We start from the raw sequence: 26,711 nt of genomic DNA, 5'->3' as shown, positions 1-26,711 counted from the left end.
TCACCTATTATGACAACCCTATTGCTCGTGCAAGTCTCGCCAGTCTCCCTGCATATTTGTTCTTCTAATTCCCAATTGATTAATTGAAGGCGTATAGTCCAACCACTATAACATTACCATCCCCCTCTTACTTGTTCGCATCATTTACAAAATCTCATTAGATTTTATCTCAGTTATTTCATCTTTAAATACTAGAGTGATATGCGCCTTAATCAGATCTATAGGTATTTAAATTGTTTCCACTTACATCTCTTCCTCGCAGTGACTTTCACATTCACAGCACCCCTTGTCAAGGCACGGTGGAGATATGGAGCTGTAAATGGATGGGAGCTGTACATCCTGTCAGTTCCAACATTAGCTGCAAGTTTCCCCACACTGGGCAGTGATCTAACACAGTGTTACCGAACAATGCAACAGCCTGGGTTTATATATGAATGAACCAATGCGGACTGCACAGTTCCCCACGCTGGACATTTAGCCCAGAATTATAGATCCAGCATTGGTTTGGACTGCACAGAGTTTCACTCTGGGCATAGCTGGGTTGCATTCAGCAGACACTAGCCGGATCTACACTGTTCTCCATCCTGAATATGTAATGGATGGTCTTGTTATGTGAGTTGGATTGCGAATGTGAGAGAACTAAACATCTCGCAATGCCTTTATTTTGTGTTTTAATTTTTGTGATTGGACTCTTCAAATCCTGACTCATCCGGTTAGACCCATCCTTCTGGATGAGTCATAGTAACTGTTGTTACAGCATCTGTGTCGGCAACATGACCAAAAAATGGAGCAGAGGCTGCAGAGAGGACAGTCTCCGTAAAATGGAATGTGGGAATCACCATTCGATCAGCCGTGGTCTTAGTGAATGTTGGGGCAGTTTATTCATATATTTCTGTTTGTTCCAAGCAAACTCCTTCTCTCCCAGTGTCACATTCTGGTGGGGAGTGAGTTATCTCCTCCTGTTCCTGCGTCACAGGATCCTCGGGCCTCAGTAGCCTCCAGATTTCCCTGTGTCCCATTTTCAAGCAGTTGAATGATTCCCTCCTGATCCCAAGTTTGTGAAAATACATGTCCTCCTCCTGCTCCTGAGTAACAGGTTCCAATAGCTCTGTGCTCACCTGCTGCTCCTGTGGATTTGAGGTGAGGGACTGAATGGCCTCTTCACATTCTTTACAGCTTTTCTTGACTAAAGGCCTTTCTCCTTTCTGTAAAACACCATCAAATTCTGAATGATGTATTTTTGTATTTCACTCTCAGTAATTGAGCAAACAATTGGCAGAATTCAGATGCTGAATAGCCTCCTCCTGTTCCCCTGTTATACACTGAATAGACTCTCAGAGATGTACAGCAAGGAAAAAGATCGTTCGGTCTGGTCATCCATACCGCCAAATATCCTAAATCAATGTCGTCGTCCCCTGCCAGCAGGTGGCCCATCTCCCTCTACACACTTCCCAAGCATATATCCATCCAAATGCTTTTTAAATGGCGTAACTGTACCTGCCTCCACCACCTCTTTTGGCTGTCAATCCACACACACAGCAGTCTCTGTGTGAAAATGTTGTCCCTCATGTCCCTTTTTAAATCTTTCTCCTCTCACCTTAAACCTTTGTCTTCTAATTTTGGACTCGTCTATCCTGGGAAAAGACATTGACTGTTTACCTTATCTATGCCCCTCATAATTTTATAAACCCCTTTAAGGTCCCCCCTCAGCCTCAACACTTGAAAATAGTCCCAACCTATTCAAACTCTCACGGTAACTCTCAAAACTCTCCCCTCCAACACCTGCAACATTCTTTGAAATCTCTTCTGCACTCTGTCAAGTTTGACAACGCCTTTCCGACAGCAGGGTGACCAGAATTAAAGGCAATATTACAAACATATCCAAACCAATGTCCTGTACAGATTTAACATGTAATGCAAATGCTTCGAGTCAAAGCACGCACCATTAAAGGGAAGATCACCAAGTGCCTTCATCACTGCGCTATCTACCTGTGACAGCACTTTTAAGGAACGGAGAACCTGCACCACTAGTCTAGCTTTGCTGCCTCACAGGGCAGCGACCTGGGTTTAATTCCATCCTTGAATGACTGGCTGTATGGAGTTTGAACATTCTCCTGGTGTCTGCGTGAGTTTCCTCCGTGTGCTATATTTTACTCAGACAGTATAAGGATATACAGGTAAGGATAGATTGGCCATGCTAAATTGCGCACCGTACCCAGGGATGTGCAGGGAGGTGGATTAGCCATGGGAAATGCAGGCTCAGATGGATAGGGCAGGTGTTTGTCCAGTAGGATACTGTTTAGAGGTTCGGTGTGGCCTGGATGGCCGAAAAGCCTGTTTCCTAACTGTAGGGATTCGAAACTTTCTATGGAGTTCTCCTTCATTAGCAGCTTTCGATAGGGCACAACCTATATGTCTTGCCTTGATTTGTCTGCCAAAATGCAACACCTCACATGTAACTAAAATATACTTTATCTGCCACTCCTCAGTTCACCTAAACAAGGTCCCATTATAGTCTGAGAGATCATTCTTCACTGTCGACTACACCACAAAATTTGGTATTATCTACACACTTATTGACCATACTTCATATACTCAGATGCAAATGAGTTGTACAAGTGACAAAATGCAGTGGACCCAGTATTGATCTTTGCGGCACGCCACTGGTCACAGGGCTCCACGTTTAATGAACAAATGTCCACTGTCACGCCCTGTCTCCAATATTAAAGAAAAGTTTCGATCTAAATGGCGAGTTCTCCCTGGATCCGAGGAAGTCTAACCTTGCTAAACAGCCGATTACGTAGAACATTTTGGTAATCTTACTGAATTCCATAAAGGCAACATCCACTGGCCTGCCTTCATCAAACATCTTCATCACTTCCTCAAAAGATTTCACCGAGTCAGTGAGACGTGATCTTCAATGTACAAAGCCCTCTTCAGTCCTTGTCTTTTCAAATACATGTACATCCTTTCCAAGAAAATTCCCTCCAACAATTTAGTCACCACTGACGTCAGGCTCACTGATCTATAGTTACCTGTTTTTTTTTTTCTTTTTAAATAATGACACTATGTTAGCAGGCCTCCAGTCTTTTGACACCTCACCTGTGGAAATCCATGATACAAATATATCGGCAAAATTCTGACCAATCTCTTTCCTAGCTTCCCACAAACATTTGGGATACAACTGATCAGGTCCCAGGGATTTGTTCACCTTTATGTGTTTTAAAATGTCAAACATCCCCTTGTAATTTAGACACCTTTCAATGTATCACTATTTATTTATTCATTCTCTCGCTCTTGTAACCTCCTCCTCATTAAATACTGAGGAGAATTTTTTGTTTCGTATCCCTCCAATCTCGGGTGGTTCCACACATAGGTAGTCTTACTGATTTTTAAGGGGTCCTGTTCTCCCCCTGTTCTCATGTCCACATTTTTCTGGCCAGATTTCCGCATTGACTATGCACTTTCTGTCCTTATACACCTCTCGGGATTTACTTGAACTCAGCTTTGTTTACCTGACACATGCCTCCTTCCTTACCTTGACCAGAGCATCAATATATCTAGCCATCCAGCACTCCCTGCACCCACCAGCCTTGCCCTTCTCACTAACAGGAACACGTTGGCTCTGGACTCTCTGAAACCAAGTTTTGATGGCCTTGCATTTTCCAACCATCCCTTTATCTGTGAATAGGTTATTCCAATTAGCCTTTCACAGGGCTCGCCTAACACTTTCAAAATTGGCCTTGTTCAAAGTTAGAACTTTAATGTTTACATCAGGTCTTTCCTATTCCACAACTAATTTAAAACTAATATTTATGCGTAACAGAAAGTTAAACAAACACTTCCTGCCCCTCTGTAACTGGCTCGAGAGGCTGAATGAGCTCCTCGTGGACCTCTGTAATATACTGGAAAGGCTGAATGGCCTCCTCCTGTCTTTGCGTAACAGACCCGAGACATTAAATGAGACAGCAGCCCGTGGCCGACGAACAGCTGTTAAACTGTATCTGATGGAGGTCCAGCCCTTCTCAGTTACAGAAACATAACCAATACAATGTATCCCCGGTGCCCACTCACTAACACCTCATACAGCTGCAGTGGCACATCTCTTTGTTTTGAATGATTCTGTTGGCAAAATGTGCTGAAGAATGTGTTGCTGAAAAAGCACGAAACGTCGATTCTCCTGCTCCTTGGATGCTGCCTGACCTGCTGCCCTTTTCCAGCAACACATTTTCAGCTCTGATCTCCAGCAATAAGGAATCTAGAAACTTTTAGCTAGACAATATATTTAAGGTGTTATCCCCCTGTGTTCTCTGTCTATGCCATGATGTTTAGATTGATTCTAATCTGAAAATGAGATAACAGAGTTTTACATGAAGCCATACAGTTTTTGAGCTCAGAGTTTTACAAGAATTCATGCAGTTTTTGAGCAAACTACAATGTAACTCTGCAAGTACAAATTCACCCCACAAAATTTATGTGTGCATGTAGGTGTTTGTCGGTTTGTATATGTGTGTCTGTGTCTGTCTGGGTTGGGGTGTTGTGAGTGTGAGAGAGAATGTATATATTTGTGTAGTGATGTAGAGTATCTTAAGTCTGTGACGGGGTGCATGTGTGAGTGTGGGAGTGTGTGTGCGTGACTGGGGTGGGGGATTTTGACTATCAGTGAGAGAGAGTGTATATGTGTGTGCATGAATGTAGAGTGGTCTAAATCTCTGAGAGAGTGCCGTGTGAGTGTGGGAGTGTGTGTGTCTCTAAGGGTGTGTGTGAGTGTCTGTGTGCATATCTGCGTACATGTGTGTCCGTATGTATGTGTGTGTATAGAAGTGTCTCTGTGTGTGTGCATATTGCAATGGTGGTCACCTGTAATGTGACATGAACCCAAGGTCCCGGTTGAGGCCCTCCCTATGTGTATCGAAATTAGCTATCAGCCTCTGCTCGGCCACTTTTCGCTGCTGCATGTCCTGAAGTCCGCCTTGAAGGGTGGTCACCAGAATGTCCGAGGTTGAATATCCTGGACCACTGAAGTGTTCCCCAACTGGGAGGCAACCCTCCTGTCTGTTGATTGTTGTGCGGTGCCCATTCTTCCGTTGTCGTAGCCTTTGCTCAGTTTCCCAGTCTTTATTCAGTGACTGTGATTAATGCCAATCTCCATGGATTCTAATTATTCCAGTGGAGTGTTTCCATCTTTAAATGATAAATGGGCGCCGTTCAATGTGTTATCCCATAACATGGGCGGGAACATCACTGACAGCACTGACAGGGATCAGCAGATTTGGAGAGAGGGGGAGGAGAGATCTGAATCTGAGAACATTAGATTGGAATGTTCCAACAATGGATCAGAATCTGAGAACATTAGACTGGAATGTTCCAAAAATGTATCATAATCTGGGAATATTAGACTGGAATGTTTCAACAATAGACAGGAGTTTATCCATTTATGTTTGGTATCTTTCTGCATTTAATTGGTGGCCATTATCATTGCGAATCTATTACGTTCTTCTCATTATTCAATATTTTTATTATCCTTTCCTGGCTATCGTCGGTGTTCCTGGTAAGTGTCACTGTCCAGATTTTTCTTTCTGTAAACCAGTTATGACTGTATTACTGTTCTTCCATATAGTCTACACTTCTTGTTCTTATTATCTTCCTGTTGAAACTCTCAATCCAAAGATTCACTCTACAGACTACTACTAACTACATCAAGGAATGTGTTCAATTACTGTCTCCCTCTCTGCTCTGACATTGTTACTCATGGGTCTCTATGTTGACCTACTCAGTTTCAGCGGAGAACTACAATTTATTGTATCATTGCCTTTGTTATTGAAGTATTAACAGCATGGAGATCATTCTCTACTGTTCTGGTTACAAACTCCACTTCCTTCCTCTGTTTCCCTCCCATCCCTGGCCAATATCTGCGGCTGAAGCAGACAAGTCACAACTGTGGGTGATCCCTTTGACCATGAGCTGATTCATGACACCATATCCTGACCATTTCTAACTTGAAATACTCACCACTCCAGAATATATCTCAATGGCTTATTCCATTCCAGCCAAAAATCTACCGCTGACGCTCCGGCTTCAAACCTGCCGAAGCAAATCCGATTCGAATTCACACTAAACTCCCATCCATCTGTCATTCATGTGTATGCCGATGTATGTTGCTATTGTCTCTGGCAATGCCTTTATTTTGACATTCTCAAACACTTTATCTCATCTGTCCATGAAACTTCTCACGTTCTCTCTCTGTCGATTAATAAAAAGCCTGCCAGTTGTTCTTATTTAAACAATTTCCTCCATGTGCGTTCCTTCTCAAACAATGAGTTTCGCATTCGACAATGCCTTTATTCAATGTTCTCATTCTTGTAAGTTTTCTGTCGAAGATCTCAATTCTACAGTTAGTCCCACTGCCCTGTCTTTCTCCCCATGTTTCCACAACATCTTTTCAGTTAATTAACTGTCTGTTTAATGTGAATCTTTCTGTTCATCTGTATCTTTCCCTGGCCTTTGTTTTTGGTTCCCTAGTGTATCGAGTGCAATCATTGTGAAGCTGAGAAACAGTGAAATGGTGTGCGTCAGGCTGTTGTTCACTTCCCTGTATGTCCCATGTGATGGTCCATGGACAGGGGTGTTTCAGAAGTTATGAGACACATCCTTGTAACTTGGTCTGAATCTGTATTTGTCTCTCTCGGGGCGACCTTGCGATCAGTAGCACGAGAAAGCACCTAGAGTAAAGGACCAGGCAACTAAATTGTGTGACAATGCTGTTATTTTTTTTAAAAATTATTTTCTCCTTTTTTTAAATAAGAAATCTTAAAGGCCAAACTGCCTGCTGAAAACCGCTCAAGTAAATAACTTACGACGCTTTTAGGGATTTTAATAAATAGGAGTAACAACGGCCTAGTAACGTATCTCCAGCTGCTACTCTCTCCGACACCTGACTTGATGCTGATTCCTCCTGGATTGGAGAACTGTATGCAAGAATGTATGTCTGAATGTACCTTTTTGCCAAGGGGTGTGTTTATGGGATATTAGTATATTGGAACAGTTCGTCTGTAGAAGGTACTGTATCCATTATTCGGTTAAGATTTCCAATACTGAAAATGTGTTGCTGGAAAAGCGCAGCAGGTCAGGCAGCATCCAGGGAACAGGAGAATCGACGTTTCGGGCATAAGCTCTTCTTCTCCTGAAGAAGGGCTTATGCCCGAAATGTCGATTCTCCTGTTGTCTGGATGCTGCCTGACCTGCTGCGCTTTTCCAGCAACACAATTTCAGCTCTGATCTCCAGCATCTGCAGACCTCACTTTCTCCTCTAAGATTCCCAATAATTAAATTATTCTAAATTCCTCATCATTTTGAATGGATTTTCATTAGGGTGTTTAAATATATTGTGTTTTTCTTAGTGATGAGTAGTTTGACTAGTAACTTCACATCTGGAACACCTACTTCACATCTACCTTTAAAATAAGAAAGGTTTGGCATCCAACCTACCCTCTTAAAATAGTTTGAGGTAGTCTGGTTGGTCTATTGCAAACTGGGGTCTCTTGTCTGGTTCTGAATCGGTAATACCAAACTGGGTTGAGAATTACAATCCCTACAGTGTGCAAACAGACCATTCGACCCAACAAGTCCACACCGACCCTCCGAGGAGTAACCTACCCAGACCCATTCCTTTACCCTATTATTACACATTTTCCCCGACTAAGGCTCCTAACCCACACATCCTGAAAACTATGAACAATTTAGCATGGCCAATTTACTTGACATGCACACCTTTGGATTGTGGGAGGAAACCAGAGAATCCAGAATAAGGTCATGCAGACACTGGAGATTATGCACCAGGACACTATTGCGTTCAAATGTCGTGTCTGGTAGCTGTTGGTGTCTTTTGCTGTGGGTGTGAATTCGGTTGGTTTAAATAGTGGTTTGTGTATAAAGATTCTTTCAGTCATTAACTGGGTGTGGCGGAAGTGAAGTTGGCGGTTTTACAAAAGGTAATGAAGGCAAAGCTGTCGGAATTGACAGACAAGCTGGAGTTGGGGTTGTGTTTGTCTGTGAGAAAATGAGAGATAATTAAAGCTACAGCTCGGCAATGACATTTGGTAGAACTGCCATCAGACTCTTTGGAAACGGCTGGAATTCAATTTCAAATAAGGCACTTTGAACATGAGAAGGAATTGAAACAGTTTGAATTATGATGAAAAGTAGAAATAAAAAAAAGGAAATGAAGAAGAAAGAGAGAAATGGACAGAAGAAAAGCAGAGAGTTTCAACTTAAAAAGTTAACAGTTAGAGAGGAAAGTTGACATAAAAGACGGAGATGAAGGCAGACGGTCGGCGGGATGAGGAGGATAGTGAGGTTGAACAACCCTATTGTAACAAATGGTCTAATGGAGTTCTGTTTAAATGCATCCAGGCATTATCTAAATTTGATGAGAAGGATGGGGAGGCCTTTTGAATTTCATTTGAGAAAGTGGCTAAACAAATGCAGTGACCAGTGACCATGTGGATTTAGTTTATCCAAACAAAGCTGATAGGTATTTGCATCCCTATCGGAGGAGGTATCTGGCTCGTATGGGGTGGTGAAGAAAGCCATCTGAAGTGCATATGAGCTTGGGCCAGAAGCCGATAGAGAGCATTTCCGGAATCTAAAAAAGGGTCCCTGGTTAAACGCACATTGAGTTTGAAAGGATCAAACAAAGTAACTTTGAAAGGTGGATAAGGGTATTAAAAACAGAGAAAACCTATGACACTCCAGAGAGATTCTTATTTTGGTGAAGTTCAACAATTCACTTCCTGCAGTCGTGAGAAGTCGTGTGGAAGAGCAGAGAGTTAAAATGGCAAGCTTAGAAATAGCTGCTGATGATGATTGGGTTCAGAAATCAAAGATTGGTTTCTTTGAGAGGTTGTGAAGAATGTGTGAGATCTTCTTAAAACATATACTGTGAGAGTAAGATTAACTGGCATAGGCCAGGAATAGCAGGTAAAGAGGTTAGAGCATTAAGAGGTACAGAAGTATGTAACTCTTTTATGCTGAGGCATGAGGAGCGATGCCATTCAGAAGGAGTATTGGAGAGATGAGAAGTGCTCCGTTATGTAACGTGTGTTTGGAGTGTCCAGTGGAAATATCAACAGATTTATTCCACAATGGAGAAGGATGCCTTGAGCTTGGCGTTGGCGTTACAACATTTCAGCATTTAAATTGCGAATAACATACATGAGACAAACCTTTATCACTGATCGTGACCCGCTAAAGTTTTTGCAAAAGTCTAGGGAGAAAAATACCAGTCTGCTTCGATTGAGCTTATTATTGCTGCCATTCAGTTAGAAATTATACAGGTGACTGGGTGACAAACCCTACGTTTTGACACGTTGTGGAGACTTGGCAGGAATAAAATGCCTGAAATCGAAACTCGTTGTGAACATTTATATACTCACAGGGAACAGGAGAATCGACGTTTCGGGCATAAGCCCTTCTTCAGGAATGAGGAAAGTTTGTCCAGCAGGCTAAGATAAAAGGTAGGGAGGAGGGACTTGGGGGAGGGGCGTCGGAAATGTGATAGGTGGAAAGAGGTCAAGATGAGGGTGATACGTCAGACTGGGGTGGGGGCGGATCTTCTTCCCGACCTCTCCGCACCCACCCCAGTCTGACGTATCACCCTCATCTTGACCTCTTTCCACCTATCACATTTCCGAAGCCCCTCCTCCAAGTCCCTCCTCCCTTCCTTTTATCTTAGCCTGCTGGACAAACTTTCCTCATTCCTGAAGAAGGGCTTATGCCCGAAAAGTCGATTCTCCTGTTCCCTGGATGCTGCCTGACCTGCTGCGCTTTTCCAGCAACACATTTCCAGCTCTGATCTCCAGCATCTGCAGACCTCACTTTCTCCTCCTTTATATACTCACAGTCAATGTAATGTATATGCATTTCAGACTACTAATAGAGGAAGATTAGGAGATCAAAAATGAATCCAACATTGTATATTGATGGATTATTATATTAAAGATGGATTTGTGAGAATTCTATCACTGTAAAAAGGTTATTTTCTCTTGGTTTTTATTTGCAGAGAGGTTTTAAAGGCAGAGGTGCAGAACTTCTGTCTGAAAACAGTTTAAGTAAATAACTGAGATTTTAGGTTTCATTAAAACCGTGGTAACGATGGAAGGGCAGTGGCCAGCTCTCCCAAACCAGGGTTTCTCATTTTGTTTTTTGTTGCAGCATTCAGAAGCTGCTGGGGATCCTAAAAAGGTTGGAAATTTTAATACATGATCCCCAGCTGCTTTTCTCTCTGAGATCTCTGTTGATGTTGTTTCCTCCTGGATTGGAACACTGCTGTAAGGATCTGTATTTGAATATATATTTGTGCCAAGCGGTCTATACCAAGAAGGTACGGTATCTATTGTTTGTGTAAGTGTTCCAACATATAAGCTATCCCAAAATGTTCTTTTCTTTGATTGTATTTTAACTAAAGCATTTGAATAGATTATATTTTGCTTAATATCGAGTGGTTTGACCAGTCACAACATATCTGTAAGGCACACTTCCCATCTATATTCAAAATAAGGAAAGGTTTGGGTCAAAGCGACCTTCTTACAATATTTTGCGGGGATCTGGTCTGGTTCACAACACTTGGACCGAGGGGTTTCTGACTGGCTCCTGTAATTGAAAATTTAGTGGAGGGGCTGGGGATGGTTTGCTGGAGGTTGTGCTGTAAGTTGCCTCAGACAGTTAGGGAGACCTGAGGATTTGGCGACCCAACTCTGGATGGAGCCTGGGGACTGCAGTTACAACATCTGAGCCTGCAACATGAACAACCAATGGAGCAGAAGCTGCAGAGAGGGGAAGCTCTGAAACCACGCAGCGAGTGTGTGTGGGGAAAGGGATCTGCTATATCAACACCGGGTTTTCCAGGACCAGCTTCCCAAGCTCCACTTGACCCAGGAGCACAGTATGAGGGGCCCTGACTGAACAAGGAGCTGATCATAGAATGGTGTCACCTCGTTCAACACAACCTGCAGCTTCACACCAGGGGGAGGATGGTGCTGCCAGTGGCTGTTAGGGTCACTGTTTCATTCAGCTTCTATGATCCAGAACTTTCCAGGCAGGACTAGGTGACATATCCATCATTTCCCAGTATCTCAACATCAATGTTAACCATTCGATGATGGAGGATATATATGATGGATGAGAAGCACTGTTTCTCCCTCAGCAGGGAGCTGCCGGGTGTATTCAGTGCAGTGGGATTCCCGATGGTGTATATGGCATATGCAGAATATCCAAGTCAATGGGGAGAGGTAGAGGAACTGAAGGAGCTCTCTCTCTATTAATGTTACAGTGTGTTCATGCGCAGTACATCATGTTGGTGAATACCCCCTGCCCTGGCAGCAGTCACGGCCTCTTCATTCAGAAGCAGTCAGCCATTCCCATCGTCATCGGGTCATCACGTAGAAAGAATTGAATATATCTTGGATAATTTACGTCCCCTTGATGCACGTTTCAAAACACCATCCCCACCGCCAATCAACCACATCAAAGTATTCCATGTGTACGGAGAGCAAAAGGGTCACTTGGAGTGTCTGGGAGCTGACGATCAGGGATGGAGAAAAACCTCCCATGTCTGAACGGATCTGAGTGAACCCCCCAGTACACAGTATCATTATGCCCTGTAATCCCTCTCCATTTCAGTGACATATTGCTTTCTATTATTCCTGTAAATGAAATGACAGTTTATATCATCTTAAATTCCACCTTCCTAACTATTATCTATTGCCTTTACCTCTCTGAATCTATTTGCAGACTCTCCACCTTCTCTTGATAATTTAATCTCTTGCTTACCACAGCGACATCACCAAACGCAGCATCTGTATAATCTGTTCCATCCTCCTGATCATTAATATAGATTGTAAATAGTTGAGAACCCAGCGCTGGTCACTGTGTGACCCGACTGGTTACGTTCTCTCTAACTGATTGAGACTGATTTATCCTGAGTGCCTGCATCTTGTATGATACACATTCCTCACCCATTTCTGTCCAACACAGTAGAAGAGTTGAATAAGAACAAGGAGCATCTGTGAGGAATCCAACCCCTCGATGAGGCTGATGTCTACACGGCCTCGGTTCCACTTTCCTGCTATCTCTCCATCCTAAAACTCTAGTCTCTCGTTGTAGATTGCGACACGTGAAAAAAATCCACTCCACATCTACACATTCAATTACTCTTAGCATTTTACAGACCTCAATGAGATCTTCTTTCATTCTTATAAACTCGAGAGTATAGGCGTAAACTGCTCAATTTCTCTTCATAAGACAAACACTTCAAATATGGAATTAATCTAATGAAGCTCTTCTGAATTGCCTCCAATGGAAATATGTCATTCTGCAGGACACCCAAACTGTACTCCAGTTGCAGCCTCACTAATGCCTTGCATAGCTGCACCAACACTCCCTGCCTTTCTACTCTATGCTTTTATAAATAAACGCTGAAATTATGCTTGCATTTCTCATTACTTGCAGTACCCGCAGGCATGTTTTCTGTGATATGCATGTGGACACCCAAATCCCTCTGCACCTAAACACTTTGAACTTTATCTCCATTTAAATAATAATTTGTCTTTCTATTAAACTGGCCAACTTGAATGGCCCATATTTATTCACTTTAGTTTTCCTTGCCAAACGTTGTCCCATTCATCCAAAGTATCCATATAGTTTTAAATCTCTAGCATCATCATTCCGAATTAATTTCCTACCAATGCTAGTGGCATCTGAAAATGTGGCACCGTATTTTCTATCCCATCAACTGAGTACAGTAATACCATCGATTGCAAATGGTTAAGACATGAGTACTGAAATCAGTGGCACCCCACAAATTAGATTTGCCAAAAGAAAATGACACATTTATTCCATCAGCCTCCATTTTGTTGGTTAACCAATCCTTCATGCAAGCTAATAAATTACTCCTAAACTCATGTTGTCTGATCTTACCACTTACTCTTTGGAGAAGCGACATATCCTATGCCTTCAGGAAGACCAGATATGTTCCATCACGAGGATTACCACGATCCATATTGTTTGTGACATCTTCAAATAACTCAAGCAAACAATTCAAACACGATTTAGCCTACGTAAAACCATGTTGGCTCTGACGAATTGTGGTTTAACTTTGCAAATGTCCTGAACAATGGACTCCAACCATTTGCCTTAAATTACAATAGTTTATTGTTACACTTTAGTCCCTAATGTATACCATTATTATAAGTTCTTCCCTTACGAAAGCCTTTGCGTTTTCTTTGAATTCCTATTTAATGGGTAAACGTTTTTGCACAGCTCCAAATGCTGTGTAAGAGCCATGTGTGGCTGAATGGACTCATCATCCTGCTGTTGTACAACCTCGATGGGCTGATGTCTTTCTGGTGTTCCCATGTTGCCATCTCCAAGGCCAGAATGACCTCCTCCTGTTGATGCTTTAGAGGATTGGGAGATTATGGAATCTTCCTGTTGCTGTCTAACATTTTGAGGGGCTGATGGGTCTTCTCATACTTCTCCATAACAGGTGGATATACTGAACGGTCTCCTCGTGTATCCCGGAGATGGGACCGAGGGATTGATTGGTCTTCTCTTGTTCCCATACAACAACCACGTGTCTAAATTACCTCTTCCTTTTTCATGAAAGAAGTCTCAGATAGTATTTATCTTTATCCAATTCCCTTACAATAGGCTCGGTGGGTCTGAATGGCCTTCTGTTATCCCAGTGGAACAATGGTGGGCGGCACAGTGGCACGGTCGTTAGCACTGCTGCCTCACAGCGCCAGAGACCCGGGTTCAATTCCCGCCTCAGGCGACTGACTGTGTGGAATTTGCACATTCTCCCCGTGTCTGCGTGGGTTTCCTCCGTGTGCTTCGGTTTCCTCTCACACTCCAAAAATGTGCAGATTAGGTGAATTGCCTGTAGTGTTAGGTGCAGGGGTAAATGTAGGGGAATGGGTCTGGGTGGGTGCGCTTCGGCGGGTCGGTGTGGACTTGTTGGGCCGAAGGACCTGTTTCCACACTGTAAAGTAATCTAATCTAATTTAATCTCCAGTCACTGTGTGACCTTTTCCAGTTCCTATGTTACAGACTTGAGGAGGCTGAATGGACTGATCCTGTTGCTGTTTAACAGGATACTGATGCAGCATGGCCTACTGACATAGGCTCGAGTGGCTGATTTGCCTACTTCTGTAAATGTATATCAGGCTCCAGGGGCTGATTAGTCTCGTCCTGTTTTGATGCAACAGGTTCGAAGGCCTGAATATCCTCCTGTTGTTCCTGTGTACCAGGCTGGAGAACGGAATGGATTCCTCCATTATCTGTGTAATTCACTTCACTTGTTGACTCCTTCTGTCATCTGTGTTGAAATAAGATCATCCTTATTTTTGTAAACTCCAATGGCTACTGGGTCAAGCTAATCATCCTTTCGTTATAAGTTAGCACCTTCATTGCAGGAATCAGTTGAGGGAACCATCTCTGAGCTGCTTCCAATATAACAACATTCTTTCTTCATTGAAGAGATTAAATCTGTACACACGACTCCAGATGTGATCTCACTAAGATCCTGTACAGCAGCAGCAACACTTTACCAGCCTGTTATAAGTTTCCCACCCAGGTTAGGGCATGTCTCAGCTCTCTGGGGGAATATAGAGCATGGTTGGAAGAAAATTGTCCTTCTCTACACCATCAGCATAACGGGAGATCTGGAGAAATTAAAGTTTGAGAAGATTATAAATGATGTGGCGAGATGATATCCACCATTAATCTCCCCAGAGCCCACGTCGCTCAGATTCCACAGAATCTAGTAAGGTGGAGCACAAAAACAGCAAGGAGGAGCAAACATTGATGGGAGTTATATATCAAAGTGAAAGCTGCAATACAAATGCTGGACATGTTATAAAACAGGAAATAAGATATACACATTTGTGAGTACTGCAGTAATAATGTACTGTTTAAATTATATCTAAACTGTGTTAACCCAATTGAATGCTGATGCTGGGGAAAATGGATTTCATGACCACGTGTGAGATGGTTTGCGTGAACATTATGTCGAGCACTGAGCTCGAGATCAGGTTATTTAGGAATTGGTGTTGAGTGATCAGAAGAGCTAATTGAAACTTTTGCTGGAAATGACCTTTTGGGAACAGTGACCACAATGTACTGGTTTTCTTTTATGCTGTTTGAGTACGCGGCAGTTTTTGTTTTATTTGAAGTAACCGTTATAAATCTGAGTCATGCAGCCATGAAAGTGTTAGGAGAAAGTGGGGACGACAGATGCTGGAGATCAGAGTCGAAGAGTGCGGTGCTGGAAAAGCACAGTCAGGCAGCATACTAAGAGCAGATAAATCGATGTTTCGGACATTAGCCGTTCGTCAGGAATGAAGCTTCTGGGCCAAGGGGGCTGAGAGATAAATGAGAAGGGGGTACGGCGGGGGGAGGTGAATGGGATTGTGATAGGTAGATGAAGGTGGGTTGGAAGTAATAGGTGATGAAGGGAGACAGAACGCCTCATGTACTGCATCCATTAAACCCAATGTCGTCTTCTCTACATTGGCGAGGCAGGAGGTCAACTTGTGGATCATTTCAGAGAACATCTCTGGGACAGCCACATTAAACATCTCCATCGCCTTGTAGCTGAGCACTTTAACTCCCCTCACACTCTGCTAAGGACATGAGAGCCCTGGGCCTGATCCATCACTAAACCCGAGCCACCAGAAGCCTGGAGGAAGAAAGCCTCCTCTTCTGCCTTGGGACCCTCCAACCACAGGGGATCATAGTGGATCTCACCATTTCCCCATTTCCCTTAATCCCACCTTATCTCGCTCCAACCTTCCAAGTCAGCACCGCCCTTTTGAATGTTCCTATGTGTCCACCTTCCTTCCTATCAATCTGGTCCACCCTCCCCTCGACGATCACTTTCAACCCCACCTTCATCTACCTATTAGATGAAAGGAGGCAGCTTAGAAAAATGCCAAGTGTTTGCAGTAAGCCAGTGGATTCAGAGAAATGTAGGACCCAACAAAGGATGACCAAGAAACTGAGAAGAAAATCAAAAAGAGGAAAAGCATGCAAACGAAAGAAAAACATAAAGACTGCTAAAAAGCGTCTGTCACTGTCTGAACAAAAAAAATAAAAACAAGGTCAAATGTGGAACAGTTGGTGTGCGTTCAGGATAATTTATTGCAGAGAACAGAGAAATCGCAGGGAAAATAAACAGTTTCTTTGTGTCTATCTTCATGGAAGAATGTCCAGAAATTCTTCCAGAAATACCAAGTGACCATGGGGCTTGTGTAATTAAAGTCTAAGATCATTCTTATCAGTGTTGAACCTATCTTTAAAAATAAATCTGGATTGAGTATTTATAAATCTGACAGACTAGATGCACATCATACAAGAATTTCAGAGGAAGCAGCAATAGACATGTTGAGTGCATTGCGGATTGTCACTTTATTTTCCGACACATTGCCGAAAGGCATTTAGCCAATCTGGATAAGGCAAAGGTTATAAATATTATCCAATAGTTTAAGAAAGGATGAATTTGGAGAATGTTGAACGACAGACCAGTTATCTTGTCATCCGCAGTCATGTATCTGTTTGACTCGATTACAAAGAACATGCTACTAGATATATAGAAGGTAATAACATAACTGGGGAGTGTGAGAATGTACCGATGAAAGGAAAAACAGAAGTGGCAAACATATTTTTGGAATGGTTTGAAGATGATTCTTGTGAACATCGGCAATGATGAACCAATGGATAACGTATAGTTGGATATTCGTGAGCTTTTTTTTTTCAAAGAACTCACACAGTAAGCTCATCAGAAAAGTTAAAGCGAGAGGTATTGGGAAGAATATATACAAATGGAAAAGTAAAAATTAGGTTTACATTCATGTGAATGTAATTGGAATATACAGGATGTCGTGCACCTGTTGCATCGAGTGTTCATGAGACTACACTTAGAGTATTGTGTATCGTTCGGAGTCCCAATCTAAGAAAGAATATATTGACTACAGAGGAACTGCAAAAGGTATTATCCAGATTAATCCATAAAATGGCAAGATTGTCTGATGTGGAAACTCAGGCTGTGATCTCGAGTTTCAAAACATGATAGGTGATTGCAGTGAAACTTAGAAACATAGAGCGGACTGAATAACAGAGGGACATGGAGAAGTACAAGTAGGCGAGATCAGGAAGAATTCCACGATATTCTACACGGACAAGTCGAACAGAATAATCAGCAAACAGTTAGTGTCCATGAGATCCCAAAGGGGCAATCTGTGTATCAAGCTAGAGAACATTGATGGATTGTTACATGAGACCTTCACATCTATTCTACTTGGGAGAATCAGGAGGCAGGTACAGAATTCAAGAAGATGGACTGGGAAGCTCTTGAACAGATTAATATAAAATACGAGAGAGGTTTTGAGGCTTTGTTCTGTATACATTTGGACCAATGTCCATGTCTGAATGAGTTGTATCACAGGAGGCTATTGGGGTCAAGGGACGAAAGACCCTGACTGAATATTTTAATTAGCTTGTGACCATAGGGGAGGTGCCAGAGAACTGGAGAACTGCTAATGAGGTTCCACTTCACAGTAAGGGTGGGAGATAGACCAGGGAACTACAGACGAGCGAGTATGAGATCACTGTTAAGGAAACTACTGGATAAAATAGGGATGAGAATATCGAACTCCAATCAAAGTCGCAAGGTTTGATCAGAGATAATCATCATGACTTTATCAGAAGGAAGTCACATCCAATGGATTTGATTGAATTAGTTTGAGGAGGTCGATTGTTTAGTTTTGTAGGAAGCCCTTTGACAAGTTTCCACCTGGGAAACTGAAAAATAAAGTAAAATCTCACAATACGAAGGGTAACTTGACAGGTTATAACGAAAATTATCTGAGTAGCAGGAGACAGAGAGTGGTGAGAGAAGGCTGTTTGTGTGACTGGAGACCAGTGTCCCCTGGTGTACCACAGGGATCAGTGCTGTGTCGCTTTTTGTTTGTGTTATTCATAACAAAACATAGATCTGAATGTGAAGGGGCCTAGGTGGAGAGTGGGTAAAGTGTGATAAGTACGTGTATGTTTGACATAAAGATTGACTGGATGGTTCGCAGTGAGGAGGAAGGCCTTAAGTTACAGGAAGATGCAGATGGAATGGTCAGATGGGCAGATCAATGGCAGATAGAATGTAACCCTGATAAATATGAGGTGATGCACTTTGGGAGAAGGAACCAGGCAGGAGGGAACTCAATGAATGGCAGCACACTGGGAACCTCAGAGTGTGCTTCTCCACACATCCCCGAATGTGGCTGGACAGGTTAATGGACTAGTTAAGAATTTGACCTTGGGTGTTGTGTTTCCTAATCAAGGTATAGATTATAAGAGCAATACAGGGCTTTGGTTCGGCCAAAATGGAGTATTGTATGTAGTTCTGGGAGCCACATTCCAGGAAGGATGTGATTGTACTGGAGAGGGTGCAGAGTGATTCACCAGGATGTTCCCTGGGATGGAGCATATCAGCTATGGAGAGAGACTGGATAAGCTCTGGTTGTTTACTTTGGAGCAGAGAAAGCTGAGGAGTCCATGATTCAGACGGATAAGATTATAAGCGACACGGACAGGGTGGATAGACAGCCGCTGTTTCTTTTAGTCAGAAGGTAAAGAACAAAGGAGCACACTTTTAAAGTGAAAAGATTGAGGTTGAGAGAGGATTTAAACTTTTTTTCACCTAGAGGGTGTTGAATTCTGGGATTACTTCCTGAGAGGGGAATTATCACGGGTAACCTCACAATCATTAAAAAGTACTTGGACGAGCACTTGGAAGTGTCATAACATTCCAGGCTATGGGCCTGCTGTAGGAAAGTGGGACTAATATAGATCGTGCTGTACTTCTGTAGGCACAGACTCTATGCCCCTGTGAGTGTATGGTGTGGAAGGTCAATTATTGAGCAGTTTAAGGCAGGGATTGATGGGTTTCCGAAGAGTTATATTCATAAGGGTTATAGGAGTGAACTGTATTATCTTGTTAAATTATGTCAATGTGAGAAATAGGAGAAAACAGGTGCAGTTTCCTTACAGTTTCAAACCAGAGAATGGAGAATGGGGAACAGAGAAATGGCAGAACTATGAAGCCACTACTTCCGTTCTGTCTTCACAGAAATCTCAAACAATACAAGGAAAACCAAGTCTGGTGTGGGAAAATGGTAGAGTACGTGCAACATAGAACATAGTAATTAAATGGTTTAGGATAAATTATTGGGGCTGAAATTAATGGTCATAGACAACACTAACATAATTTTTGAAATGGGAATTATGTTTCAGAAACAGATTGGGAGACAAATGAAAGAGAAGCAATGGATGTTAAACATTTTGATTTTTAGAAACATTTTGGTAAAGCTCCAAGCCCAGTTTGCAAAATCAAATCTGAGTGGATTGGGGCTAATGTATGGGCATGTTTCTAGAATTGGACAGCTGGCAGGAAACAATGAATAGAAAGAAACAGACTCGTCAAGCAACAGCCTGACATTGTCTGTAAGGTATGATTCTGTAAGGTATAAGTCCTTCCACATCTCGTCAAGAAACTTTGGGGACAATTAAACAATTCACTGGAGGAAGGTATTTCACAAATAACCCCTTCCTCCATGATGGAAGAGCCCATCAAATCACTGTACAAGATAAGGCTGATTCATTCGCAACAATTGTCAATCAGAAGTGCTGAGTGGATGATCCATTTTAGCCTATGTCCCAGGTTCCCCATCACCTTCCCGGATATCTCCTGTCTCATCAGCAGGACGGACACAGCAGAAGTGGCGGCACATTGGGATACAGTCAGAAGGGAATTGCTCTTGACTCCGAATCCCATGAAGTCTCATGGCATTTGTTTACACATGGGAAAGGAAACCTCCTGCTGATAGCCATGTATCAGCCTCTTTCAACTGATGAATCAGTACTCCTCCATGCTGATCAACACTTGGAGGAAGCACTGAGGGTAGCACGGACGCAAGATGTACTCTGGGTGGAGGATTTCAATGTCCACCTCCAAGAGTATCTCAGCTACAGCATGACTGATCGAGCTGGCCGGGTCCTAAAGGATATAACTGCTAGACTGGTATTGCAGCAGATGGTGAAGGAACCGACACGAGGAAAATACATATTGACCACAGTCTTACTAATCTGCCAGTTGCAGAAGTATCTTTCCATGACAGAATCGGTAAGAGTGGCCACCGCATTGTCATTGTGAATACAAAGTCACACCTGCACATTGAGAATATCCTCCACCAATTTGGGTGGTACTATCACGGTGCTAAATAGGACAGACTTCGAACAGATCTAGCAGCTCAAGTCTGGGTATCCATAAGGTGCTATGGTTCATCTATAGGAGTAGAACTGTACACACACACAACCTCATGGCTTGGCGTATCCCCCTCACAACAATTACTATCAATTCAGAGGATCAACATTGGTTCAATGGAGTGTGCAGGATGGCAGGAGCAGCACTGAGCATACCTGAAAATGAGGTGTCAGCCTGTTAAAGCCACCAAACAGCACAAAGTGTGTGCCAAACAGCATATGCAGTAAGTGATAGACAGAGCTAAGTGATCTCACAAGCAAAGGGTCAGATCTAAGCTCTGCAGTCCTTCCACTTCTAGTCGAGAAACGTTGGGGACAATTAAACAATTCACTGGAGGAAGATATTCCACAAAAAAACCCTTCCTCCATGATGGAAGAGCCCAGCACTTCAGTGTATAAAATAAGGCTGATGCATTCGCAACAATCTTCAGTCAGAAGTGCTGAGTGGATGACCTATCTCGGCCTCCTCCAGTGGTCCTCAGCGATTCAGTTACCAGTCATCAACCAATTCGATTCAGTCCACGTGATATCCAGAAACGGTTGGAGATACTGGATACTCCAAAGAGTCCATACTCTGACAACATTCTGGCAATAGTACTGAAAACGTGTGATCCATTACTTGCCACTCCCCAAGCCAAACTGTTTCAATACAGTTACAACAATGGCTTTCCCCGATTATGCAGAAAATTACCCCAAGTTTCTCCTGTTTACAAAAAGCAAATATATTTCCAAGTCAGGATGGTGAATGGCTTGGAGGGGAACCTAAAGATGATGGTATTCCCACTCTGTCAATCTACTCTAGATCATCAGTAAAGTGGTGGAAGGTCTCAGTGCTTTAAAGCAGCACGTGCTCAGCAATACCCTGATCAATGATGCCCGGTTAGGGCTCCACCAGGGCCACTCAGCTCCTGACCTCATTACCTAGGTTCAAATATGTACAAAAGAGCTGATTTCCAGAGATGGGATGAGAGTGACAGTCCTTTTAAACGAGGTTGCCTTCGACCAAGTGTGGCATTAAGGGGCCTTAGCAAAACTGCATTCAATGGGTATCAGGGGCAAACTCCCTGCTGGTTAGAATCATACCTGACACGTAGGAAGAGGGTCATGGTTGATAAAGGTCAGTTAACTCAGCTCCAAATCTGTAGGAGTCCCTCGAGCAGTGGCCGAAAACCTCTTCAGGGCTGCTTCATCAATGACCTTCCCTCCATTTTCAGGTCAGAAGTGGGGATGTTCGCCAATGATTGTACAATATTCTGCAACATTTGTGGCTCCTCAGATACTGAAGCAGTCCATGTTCAAATGTGACAAGACCTGGACAATATCCAGGCTAACAAGTGGCAAGTAATATTCAGGCCAGACAAATGCCAGACCGTGACCATAACCAATAAAATACAATCTAACCTGCCCCTTGGCATTCAATGGTGTTACTATCACTGAATCCCCCAGTAACAAAGTCTTGGTAGGTAATCTTGCTCAGAAACTCACTGGTCTCGCCACATAAACACAGTTACTACAAGAGCAGGTCAGAAGCTAGGAATACTGCGGCGAGTAACTCACATCTTGACTTCCAAAAGTCTGTCCATCATCTACAATGCATAAGTCAAAAGTGTGATAGACGACTCCCAATTTTTCTGGATGAGTGCAGCCCCAAAAACACTCAAGAAGCTTTATACCGTCCAGGACAAGGCAACCAGTTTGACTGTCCCTTCATCCACAATGCTCCACCATCAACGCTCAGCAGCAGCAGCAGCAGTGTTTTACTATCTACATGCTGCAATGAAATGATTCACCAAAGATCCTCAGAGACCATCTTCCCAATCACGACTACGTCTATCTAGAAGGACAAGGGCTGCAGATGTATGGAAAAAAACATCATCTTTAGGTTCCCCTGCAAACCATTCACCATTCTGACTTGGAAATATATCACCACTCCTTCACAGTCGCTGGATCAGAATCCTGGGATTCCCTCCATAATGGCATTGGAGGTCAACAGCAGAAGGCGGACTGCAGCGTTCAACAAGGCAGCTGGCCACCACCTTCTCAAGGACATCTAGGGACAGGCAATAAATGCTGGCCCAGCCAGTGACACCCAGATTCACGAAATAAATAAATAGAAATTAACAGAGGACGGTTGCTGAGGTGTCACAGGGATCGGTGCTTGGGGCCCAACTGTTCACAATGCCCTTTAAACATTTGGTTGCTGGAATAAGATACAATATATCCCAGCCTGCTGACAGCACTAACGGATGTGGGATTGTGAGTGGGTGAGGAGGATGTAAAAAAGCACCGAGAAGACGAAGACAAGTGGAGTGAATGATAAATACGTGACAGATGGAGAACAATGTGGACAGAGGTGATGGTATCCCGTTTCATGGAAACGATAATTTGGCAGCCTACCATTTGAAAGGGATTGGTTGGAACATGTTAATCTACAAAGGGGCATATGCTCCTTTTTGTTGTTTCCTTCTGCATAAACATCTGAGCTTCCTGCAGCGCAGTGAGTTCTGTAACCAGAAGTCAATACTGGGCATGGCATTGGCACGCTGCCCAGTGTACACAGACCCAACAAGTGGGGAGCTGCAACACTGAAAAGGATCTGCATCTCCTTGTACACCAGTCGCTGAAAGCAATATTGCAGAAACAGAAAGCAGTGAGGAAGATAAATGGTGTGTTGACCTTCATTTCAGGGGGATACGAGTTCAGGAGAAAGGGTGTCTTACTGTAACTGTACAGGCCCTTGGAGAGACCCCATCTCGAGCATTATGCAGTATTGTGTGCAGGTTTGGTCTCCTTGCCTAATAAAGGACAAACCTGAAATTGATGGAGAGCAGTGAAGGATGACCAGACTGGTCTCTGGGTTGACGGGCTTGTTTTGGGAGCAGAGTTTGGGAGGTTGGGCCAGTATTCACATGGGGTTTAGGAAAATGAGTGGAGATCTCAGTGAAATATACAAAACTCTGACAGGGTGAGACAGATTGGAAGCAGGGATGATAATTTCCCTGGCTGGGACGTCTAAAACAAGGAGCCACAATATTAGGTACAAGCAGGTCACTCTGCATTGAGATGAGAATAAATGTCTGCACTCACTGACTGGGGAACCTGGGGAATTCGCTTGCACCTGGAAACCAAGACACTGATTATAAATAAGGATTTAGAGACAGTAAAGGGATGGTGGGAGAGCAGGAGTACGGTGTGGAAATAAAGGGCCAACCATCATTATATTGAATTGGTTAGCAAACTCGATGGACCAAACTACTGCACCGCCTATTTTATAGCTTCCCAAGGTTACTCACATTAACGGATATGTATATCGTGTGGGGTAAGTGCATTGAGGAGATTTTTTTCCATGAACTCGAATGGGGAGGCTAAATGTGTTTTCCATTCCCGCTGTTTCTGTGCAGTCTGTGGGAAAGCTCTGTAAATGCTGTCACAAGCTCTCAGATGTTAGAAAGGAGGTCTCCGCAGAGTCGACAGGACTGTGTTCCCATTCCCTTTTCCGACACTGATGCTGATGCAGAATGTTCTGTCCGGTTTCATCCTTTCAGACCTCAGTGGAGTTTGATACAAATGAGTGCCCTTGCTTGGCAATTTCAGAGACCATTGAAATGTTTGTCACATGTCAGCGTCTGTGGAGTCACTTTTAGGCTATCCCAGTAAATCATGGGAGATTCACTTCCTAAAAGTACATTGGAGAAGGAAATTCTGTTTACAATCCATATTGGCTTCAAGGTCGCTATTACTGACACCAGATTTTAGATCTAGATATTTTATTAATTGTTTTTAACTTCCACCCGCTGCCAGAGCATTAGTCTGGTCTAGATTCGTAATCCAGTGACATTTCCACAACACTATTTCCACATGGGGACCTGTCGGAAACCACGCTGCGCAGGATATTTCTGTGCTGCTTGACAGTTCTGTCAAAAAGAACTCCAACTCAATTTGACTGTCGTGATGGGACTGAGGGGGTGATAATTGGTCAGATTGTAATTATTCCCCTCTTAGGGGACTGGACATAGCTGAGTAATTATCCACATTGCCAGGGAGATGTTAGAGTTGGAGTTGGACTGAAACAGCTTCCCCAGGGACACGGCTTGTTGTGGAGCACAAGGCTTCAGCCCTGTTGCAGTAATGGGGTCAGGACCCATTGACTTTGTCGTATCTATTGTGTTCAGCTGTCTCTTCCTCTCACATGCAGTAAATCGAATTAGTTGAAGACTGGCATCTGTGATTTTGTGGGCATCATGATGAGGGTGAGGTGTATCATCGCCTCAACACCTCTGGCAGAGGATGGTGCAGATAAACCATCCTTCTCTTTTACATTGATGTACAGGTCTGTTCCATTATTTAGGATGGGGATGTTTGTGGAGCCCCCTCCTCCAGTCATTTGTTTAATCGTCCATCACCATTTATAATTGAATGTGGCAGGATTGTAGGGCTCCGTTCAGATCTGTTGGTCAAGTACAGTAGCTTAAATGAGTTAGCATCAGGTTAAGATTCATGTGATTCTGACTCTCACATGTTCACCCACACTCGTCACTGAGCCATAGATGGTGTGGATTGTAATGACAGACTGAGGTGTCACCCTGGCAAAAAGTTACAGGTTGTGGTTGAATGCTGTTCTGCTTCTCCTGCTGCTGTGGTCTACAGCACTACATCAATACGCAGTTTCGAGCTGCAATATCTGCAATGCAATTCTGCTGCCTGTTCCCCAATTCTCCCTGAGACCCATTCACCCATCAGCCCTGCACTCAGTGACCTAACCTGGTTTCTGATGTGGAAATGCTTCCATTTTCAAACTCTCATTTGCTGAGGGTCTGTCTCCCCGGGTCTTGCTTCCAATCTGACCCATTCCGCAAAAGCATTTAACTGATCTTAATTCAAATATTTAATTCACCTAAATCTTTTTCCTTGAGAAATGCCATCTTCTGTGTTTAAACTGAATGTGTTTCCTCTGTTTCTCTCCCTTATCATGATTAAGAGCTCTGTAGTGTCAGTGATGCCAGCATTATGTAGTTTCAGAGCCAATGAATTCTCTGGATTCCCAATCATCTTCACCACATTGTATGTTTTCCCTTTTGGTTTGATGCCTTGTAACTCATGGCTGCCTTGTCCTCCCATGAGTATGTTTCATCTTCTTGGGGTTACATTTCTGGTATTATCTTCCGAATTATCCCCATAAACTTCTACTATTGCGGCTCCATAGTTTTTTCCTCTCATCTTCCCTTCCAATTAACTCTGGCCAGCTCCTCCCGCATGTCTTCGTAGTTACATTGCTTAATTATAACCACATTACATCGTGAAGGAAGCATTGCGTATAAACTGAAAGAAGGAGTTTTGAGAGATGGGCCACGATGAATGACTGGTGGATTTCTTAACTAGATACAAATGGAGAACGAGTGAGAGAGAGGATATAGATATGGAGATGTGGAAAATGAGTAAACTATATTATTGAAAGAAGTAGATATACTATCTCAATATTTTGGCAATTCCTGTGTGCTGTGGTCCTTTGTACAGTGCACATACAACAGAGCAATATATTCAAATGCTGGGTCTGATGCCATAACTTTTTTCTCCAACAATATGACAGACACTAGCTTTGGAAAGAACCCAGCAGGCCAACATATTTAATTCCTGGTAGAAAGGGGATTAACTGAGTTAAGTTGGGAAACCAGAAACAAGAATTTATAACACACATCCTGATAAGAATGAGAGACTAGATTTGGGAATCCCAGAAAAGGGGGAACGTTGAGAGAAAGGGAAGGTATCACTTCAGATGATGATCAAATAATGTTTTAATGCTTTATAAATGTTACACATCGTGTGTATCATTTTTCGTTAACTGTGTCTCCGTTGTTCATTCATTATGTGTTGTACACATATGAGCAATCTTCCTTATCTGAACACACACTGATTAAACAATGTATAAAAAATCATTTTTCCTCCATTTCAGACTGTCCTGTTGTCATGCTAGCAGGACATATGAACACCAACTGGCCACTAAAAGACATGACCCACTCTCGCTAGTTTCCATACATACAGAAAAAGAAGGACACCACGTTGACTGTGACAACAAACACTTCCTAGGACAAAGCCACGCACGAAAGTTCTTAGAAGCATGACATTCTAGCCAGAAGTACATCAATACACACATCAATTTAGATCCTATCTACCTTCCCTTGAATAAAAAACTGGAAATGACATCACGCAACTTAAGAAACCAAGACCTAGAAATAGAAAGACACGACATACCACCAGTGCATCACCAGGGACTCTCACTCATGAGGTGACCTAGTCATGGTGAAGAAACATCGGAAAACAAACCTTCAAGCTCAGCGAGT

The 26,711-nt window shown here is 43.0% G+C and overlaps 1 pseudogene; it reads left to right on the top strand.

Annotated features, from left to right (window-relative positions):
* The first annotated feature begins 5,331 nt into the window (after positions 1 to 5,331).
* Positions 5,332 to 26,711, top strand: part of LOC148137393 (putative G protein-coupled receptor 139) — a 46,618-nt pseudogene continuing 25,238 nt past the window's right edge.

This window comes from Chiloscyllium plagiosum, unplaced genomic scaffold, assembly GCF_037043375.1.
Source record: "Chiloscyllium plagiosum isolate Xiang-an unplaced genomic scaffold, Cpla_swu_hap1 HiC_scaffold_44, whole genome shotgun sequence".
Lineage (NCBI taxonomy): Eukaryota > Metazoa > Chordata > Chondrichthyes > Orectolobiformes > Hemiscylliidae > Chiloscyllium > Chiloscyllium plagiosum.
This window is presented reverse-complemented; position numbering and strand designations above follow the sequence as displayed.